At 61.3% G+C, this 6146-nt stretch overlaps 1 long non-coding RNA gene across 2 annotated transcripts; it reads right to left on the bottom strand.

The window, feature by feature from the left end:
• Positions 1-319: 319 nt before the first annotated feature.
• LOC141545517 (uncharacterized) lies at positions 320-5860 on the bottom strand. 2 transcript variants are annotated; one of them, XR_012483046.1, is made up of 5 exons: positions 5716-5860; positions 4766-4885; positions 3512-3723; positions 1824-2010; positions 320-1064 (listed from the first exon to the last, which is right to left on the bottom strand). It is a non-coding gene; the product is annotated as an uncharacterized LOC141545517 (long non-coding RNA). The 2 variants fall into 2 exon arrangements; XR_012483045.1 differs by having other exon boundaries at positions 321-2010.
• Between the last annotated feature and the right edge of the window lie 286 nt (positions 5861-6146).

Below are 6146 nucleotides of genomic sequence, written 5' to 3'. Positions count from 1 at the left end.
CTAGGCCTTCAGAGGTCGCTTCCAGGGCCGGACCTTGCTAATTCCATGTTGTTCACTCTGTTCCCTCCAGCATGTACACTCTCCTACCCAGGAAGTGAGGCTCAGCGTGAATGCTACCTGTGCCGGGAAGCCTCCCTGGATTCCCCCCCTTCCAATGCCCCTCGGACATTTTTCTTTGTAAATCCCAGAGACCCCAGTTCCTCTGGGCCAGGTGTTGCTCCCTCCGCTTATCCCGGGAGCTCCCTGAGGGCAGGGGTTGAATCCTATTCCTGTCTCCCCTCACCAGGGCCCAGTATCGCCCTGCCCCCCCCCCCCCCAGAGACGAGGGATAAATGTCTGAGAGCTGACTGGCAGATGTCCCCAGTGGGGAGTGGTACTGGGGGACTGAGTTAGACTGAGTGGGCCATGATTAATGCCAACTGAAGGAACTGTCCCACTGAGGCCCTTGTGTTCTAAAAGCAGACATTCCAGGAGGCCGCAGCAAGGACTCGGGGATGGTCGCTTGAAAAGGACTCGGGCCCTTCAGGCGGGGGCTCTTCAGGCAGGGGCTCTTCAGGCGGGGGCCCCAGCCCCCAAGGCCAAGTGGAGCCCACTGGAACAAAGGCCTCCCAGACATCTGGCCGAACTTTAGCCATTTCTGTCCCTCTTCCACAAATTGGGCGGGGGGGGGGGGGGAAGCTCCTGCAAGAAGCGTCAGCCTGGAGATTATTATGCAGTAGTCTTTGTACCCAATTTCCAGGGGCCCCCAAGGCCGCACGGCTGGTGGACGTCAGAGCCCAGGACTGAGTGTAACTGTCTCAGTTCTAGGCCTAGGACTAGGCCGTGTGGCCCAGATAAGACTGGGAGGCCACATTGTATCCTAAGAGGCTGGGACCCAACCTTGTGCCGTGATGAAGCCGGCCCTTCCCACAGCTTCTCAACCGTCTGGGAGCGCCTCCTCCTGAGGGGACAGCCGCTGTGTTCCTCCATGCACCCAGGGCTGCCCAGACACATCACTGGTGCTCAATAAATGCTTACACATGCTGGCCAGGCTGGGACTGCCAGGAAGCTTTCTTTCGCTTGTTCTGGGATAAAAAGGAATCGTGATCCTGGGCAGAGAGTCCTTGGGGACTGAGGGAGCTATTGGCTTCCATCCCAGAGGAACCCCTCTAAGACACAGGGTCCACAGAGCCCTCCCCCCAATCTTTTCTCGGCCTTGAGGGTGTCACAGAGCTGACCCCTTTGATGTCTACTCATCACACATGGCTCAAAACTTTTACTGCAGGATGCCATAGAATGTGGAGGGTAGGAGCCGGGATGGCCCTTGGAACGTAGGGATGTGAGAACCAGGAGGCCCTTGGAAGTGGGATGTAGGAGCCGGGAAAGCTTTGGGAACCTGGGATGTGGGATCCAGGAGGGCCCTGGGAACCTGGGACGTGGGAGCCGGGAGGACCCTGGGAACCTGGGACGTGGGAGCCGGGAGGGCCCTGGGAACCTGGGACGTGGGAGCCAGGAGGGCCCTGGGAACCTGGGACGTGGGAGCCGGGAGGGCCCTGGGAACCTGGGACGTGGGAGCCGGGAGGGCCCTGGGAACCTGGGACGTGGGAGCCGGGAGGGCCCTGGGAACCTGGGACGTGGGAGCCGGGAGGGCCCTGGGAACCTGGGACGTGGGAGCCGGGAGGGCCCTGGGAACCTGGGACGTGGGAGCCGGGAGGGCCCTGGGAACCTGGAATGTCTGAACTAGGAAGACCTTTAGAACACAGCACATGGGATGCTCCAGCTCTGTGAGAACATCGGGTATGTGGAGGCTCCTAGCACACAATCATCGGCTGAAGGAGTAGAACCTTTTTTCCTGGAGAAGACTCGGGGTCAGCCTGGCCCATCCCATCCAGGAAAGAAGGGCTGTGTCTGATTGGTCCAGTGAGAGCTGTTTGTTCCTCAACAACACAGGTCCCAAGGAAGGACGTGAGGCCGGAGGGTCATAGGCTGCCGAGGGGGGCTGATTCGCCGGGTCATTTACAGATGAGAAAACTGAGGACAAAGAGTTGAAAAGACACAGCTGGAAAGGGCTGAGGCCACATTGGAAGGCGAGTCGTTCTGATTCATTCCCAGTCCAGAGTTCTCTCCACTGGGCAACCCTGCCTTTTGTTCAGGTTCGAATAGAGTAGTTGCTCCCAGAGCTTCCCTCCCACTCTGAGGTGGCGAGACCCTTAATTTCTCCAGCAGCATTTTCGGGGTGTCACAATTTGGCAATCTGGAAATAAATGCTGGAATGACTCGGCCAAGTAGCCAGCACTTACGTAGCACCCTAAGCTAAAACACTTTACAAATATGCCCTCATTGGATTCTCACAACAACCCTGAGCAGTAGGAGCTCTTATTAGCTCCCTTTGACAGATGAAGAAACTGAGGCAGAATGAGGAAGTGACTTGCCCCAGGTCACACAGCCACTGTCTGAGGCTAAATCAGAGTTCAGGTCCAGAGCTCTATGCCCTGCCCCACCTGGCTTCAAACTGAACAACTTGGTTTTAGGCCATTCACACAGAAGGATGGACCTTGGTTCCGACTACGTTTCTAGACAATATGGACCAGAATGCTCCAGACCAGGCCTTTCGTCCAGGACTTAAATGGGCTGGGAGCAGGAATGGCCCAAGGGGGGCCAGTTCAGAGATGCCTGAGATTCTGAGCTGCAAAAGATCTGTGGGTTCGGAGCGCGATCCCCATTTGTACCCGGCTCCCCGAGCATCGGCCTCCCCACAGATCTCTGGGAGTGGGGCGCCCATGGCCTCTCTCAGTGCCCGGTCTCCCTGGGGGAGCTCTCCTCCTGTAGGCTTCCTGACTTCAGGTCCAAATCTGCCCCTTTTGGTAGCACTTCTAGCTTCTGGGTTTAAAGCAAAGCTCTGTTAGGAACAGCCTACAAAAGCTTGGGGAAACCTGAAGGCAGGAAGACTCACTTCCTAGCTGTATAGCCCTGGGCAAGTCATTCACCCTGTTTGCCTCAGTTTCCTCATCTGATTTCTCTGATATCTTTGTTGCGCCGGAGCAGATTGCCACCCCTGGCGACCTGAAGGCTGGCTCTTTGAATGGCCATGGGGATGAGCCTGGGGGACTTCGGCTGGCACGTTAAGCATCACTGACCGGCTGGGAGCCTTCCCAGGACCCCGAGCTCCTGAAGTTGGGCCTGTGCGGGTGAACGCCTCCCACAGCTCTGGGCCATCTCCCTAACAGGGCCAGCTTTGGGAGGAAGGAGACCTTGATGGACAGTCTCCAAAGATATCAGAGACCTCCTAATTCCCCAATCGAATGGCCCTTTCTCTGCTCTCATTCTCCTTCACTCCCCCGTGGCCTTGGGCCCTGGGGTTTACTCTCAAGGCTTTCTGGGAAAGCTCCCTCTCCTGGCTCTCCCACTACAGACCTGCCTGCTCCCTGTCTGTCTCCTTGCCTGGATCCTCCTCCAAGTCCCGCCTTCTACCCCCAGTGTCCCACAGAGCTCCGCCCCGGAACCTCTTCTCTTCTTCCCACAGTGAACACACCAGCTCCTGTGGATTTCACACGCTGACTCCCACCACTTCTCTGGCGTGGCTCTGTCCAGATCGCCAGTTAGACATTCAGTCCCGGACACGGCTTGTCCATCAACATGGTCAAAATGGGCGCATCCTCTTTCCTCTCAAACTGGGGACTCCTCTAGGACTTCCCCAGGACTAGTGGTGGTGCTTTCATTCTCCTCATCGCTGCAGCTCCAAACCTAGGAGTCATCCCTAATGTCTCATTCACCTCATCCCCAGCCCCTCATTCACCCTCATCCCTAGCCTCTCATTCACCTCATCCCCAGCCCCTCATTCACCCTCATCCCCAACCTCTCATTCACCCTCCTCCCCAGCCTCTCATTCACCTCATCCCCAGCCCCTCATTCACCCTCCTCCCCAGCCCCTCATTCACCCTCATCCCCAGCCCCTCATTCACCCTCCTCCCCAGCCTCTCATTCACCTCATCCCCAGCCCCTCATTCACCCTCCTCCCCAGCCTCTCATTCACCTCATCCCCAGCCCCTCATTCACCCTCCTCCCCAGCCCCTCATTCACCTCATCCCCAGCCCCTCATTCACCCTCATCCCCAACCTCTCATTCACCCTCCTCCCCAGCCTCTCATTTACCTCATCCCCAGCCCCTCATTCACCTCATCCCCAGCCCCTCATTCACCTCATCCCCAGCCCCTCATTCACCCTCCTCCCCAGCCTCTCATTCACCTCATCCCCAGCCTCTCATTCACCCTCCTCCCCAGCCCCTCATTCACCTCATCCCCAGCCCCTCATTCACCCTCCTCCCCAGCCTCTCATTTACCTCATCCCCAGCCCCTCATTCTCCCGTCCCCCACGTCCAGTGGGTCACCTGCTGATTTGACCTTTCCAGCACGCCCTCTCTCTTCTGACCCTGCTCTCACTCCAGTCCTCACCTCTTCATGTCCCAAGGCTGCTCAGGCTGCTGCTTCCCCCCCCAGCCTCTCCCACTTCAGTCCGTCCTCCCTGGGGTCCCAAAGTGATCTTCCTCAAGTGCAAGTTTGCTGGCATCCCTCCTCCCCCCAGCTCCGGTAGCCCCCCACCGCCTTCGGATCAAATAGAACAGCTGGGGTGGCGAGGCAAGCTCTTGGGCCGGAGCTCCCTTCCCAGCCCCTGCCTCTGTGCTCCGGCTCCAGGACCCGGGCATCTCTCGGGCTGGCCCCCAGGGCCTCTTCCTTCCTCGCTGCCTTCCTCCCCGCCCGCGGGAACCTCACTTCTGCAGCCGCTCTTACTTTGGGCTCTCCCTCCGGTTCCTTTTAGCTTCTCCCTGACGGGCGAGCTCCTGGAGGGCGGGACTGCGGCCTTGCTCTGCAGGCTGGGCCTCGCACAGCGCCTCAGTTGTCCTGTTCGTCCTGTGATGCCAGGACAAGCAGCGGATTGGCCTGGGGTGGGGGGGCTGGCCAGGTCACTGCCTCAGTTTCCCCTCCAGAGCCTTCCGGGGGCAGCGGAGGCCCCGAGAGGCCCCGGGTGTTGGCTGACAAGCAGGCCAGAGAGAACTGGGGCGGCTGAGCCCAGAGGGACACTGAGTCAGGGACGGCTCCGACTCAATCCCGTCCCTGCTCCTGGGGGGAGGGGCAGTTTGGCCCCAGTTACGGAGTTCTCGGGGAGGGGGAAGGGAGTGGGGGGGGGCTAAGGATGTGCCAGCAACCACGAGGCCCCCTCCTAGGGACTCTAAACCCCCCCCAGTCACTCTCTGCTTGTGGGGCAGCCCGGGACCTGGGGGCGGGGCCTAGGTTCCATTGCCAACATCTCTGCACCCCCCCCACCCCCGCAGCGGGAGCGGGCTCGGATCCCGCCGTTCACCCTCGCTGGCTGAGCTTAGCCAAGTCCCTTTTTTCCTTGAGCCTCGGTTTCCCCCGCAGGTGAACTTGGCGGCGGGAGACTCCCGCCCGGGTCCCTCTCCGGAGTCAGAGCGGAAGGAACCGTGGGGTCTCTGGGCTGGGGAAAGCGCACGGCCCCACCGTAGAAACGGGATTTGAACCCAAGTCTTCAGACTCCCAAGTGCCCGCACCTGGGCCCCAGGGCAGCCGGGGCAGCCTTAGGTCTGTCCGAGAGCGCGGGGAGAAGCCCCGGCACACGGCCCAATCCGGGGGGCTCTGCCCGCCCCCCGCCTCGCTTCCTTCTCCCTCCTTCCCCGCCCCCCCAGCCTTCTCTCTAGCTCCTTCGGATTCCGGCCACGGACCCTTCCAGGGGAGACGCAGCCCCCGCAGGGCCCTCTCAAGGCTGCTCCTCCCCTCCGTTTCTCCGCATCTTGGAACTCCGCCCGGCGCCTTCTTCCCCAGGGTCCCCCACCCTGCTCCCGGCTGCAGCTTCCGCAGCCCCTGCCGGGATCGAAGCCCCCCTCCGCCCCCTCCCTCTCCAGGCCCTCTCCCCAGCGGCCGCCCCTAGCCCCGCCTCCGCCCCCCCCCTTCCGCCCGCCCCCTCCCTCTCCAGGCCCTCTCCCCAGCGGCCGCCCCTAGCCCCGCCTCCGCCCCTCCCCCCGGCCCCTGCTGGGATCGCAGCTCCCCTCCGCCCCCTCCCTCTCCAGGCCCTCTCCCCAGCGGCCGCCCCTAGCCCCGCCTCCGCCCCCCCCCCCGCCCGCCCCCTCCCTCTCCAGGCCCTCTCCCCAGCGGC

This window comes from Sminthopsis crassicaudata, chromosome 6 (assembly GCF_048593235.1).
Source record: "Sminthopsis crassicaudata isolate SCR6 chromosome 6, ASM4859323v1, whole genome shotgun sequence".
Classification (NCBI taxonomy): Eukaryota; Metazoa; Chordata; class Mammalia; order Dasyuromorphia; family Dasyuridae; genus Sminthopsis; species Sminthopsis crassicaudata.
The sequence above is the reverse complement of the archived record's forward strand: the minus strand, read 5'-3'. Positions and strand labels throughout refer to the sequence as shown.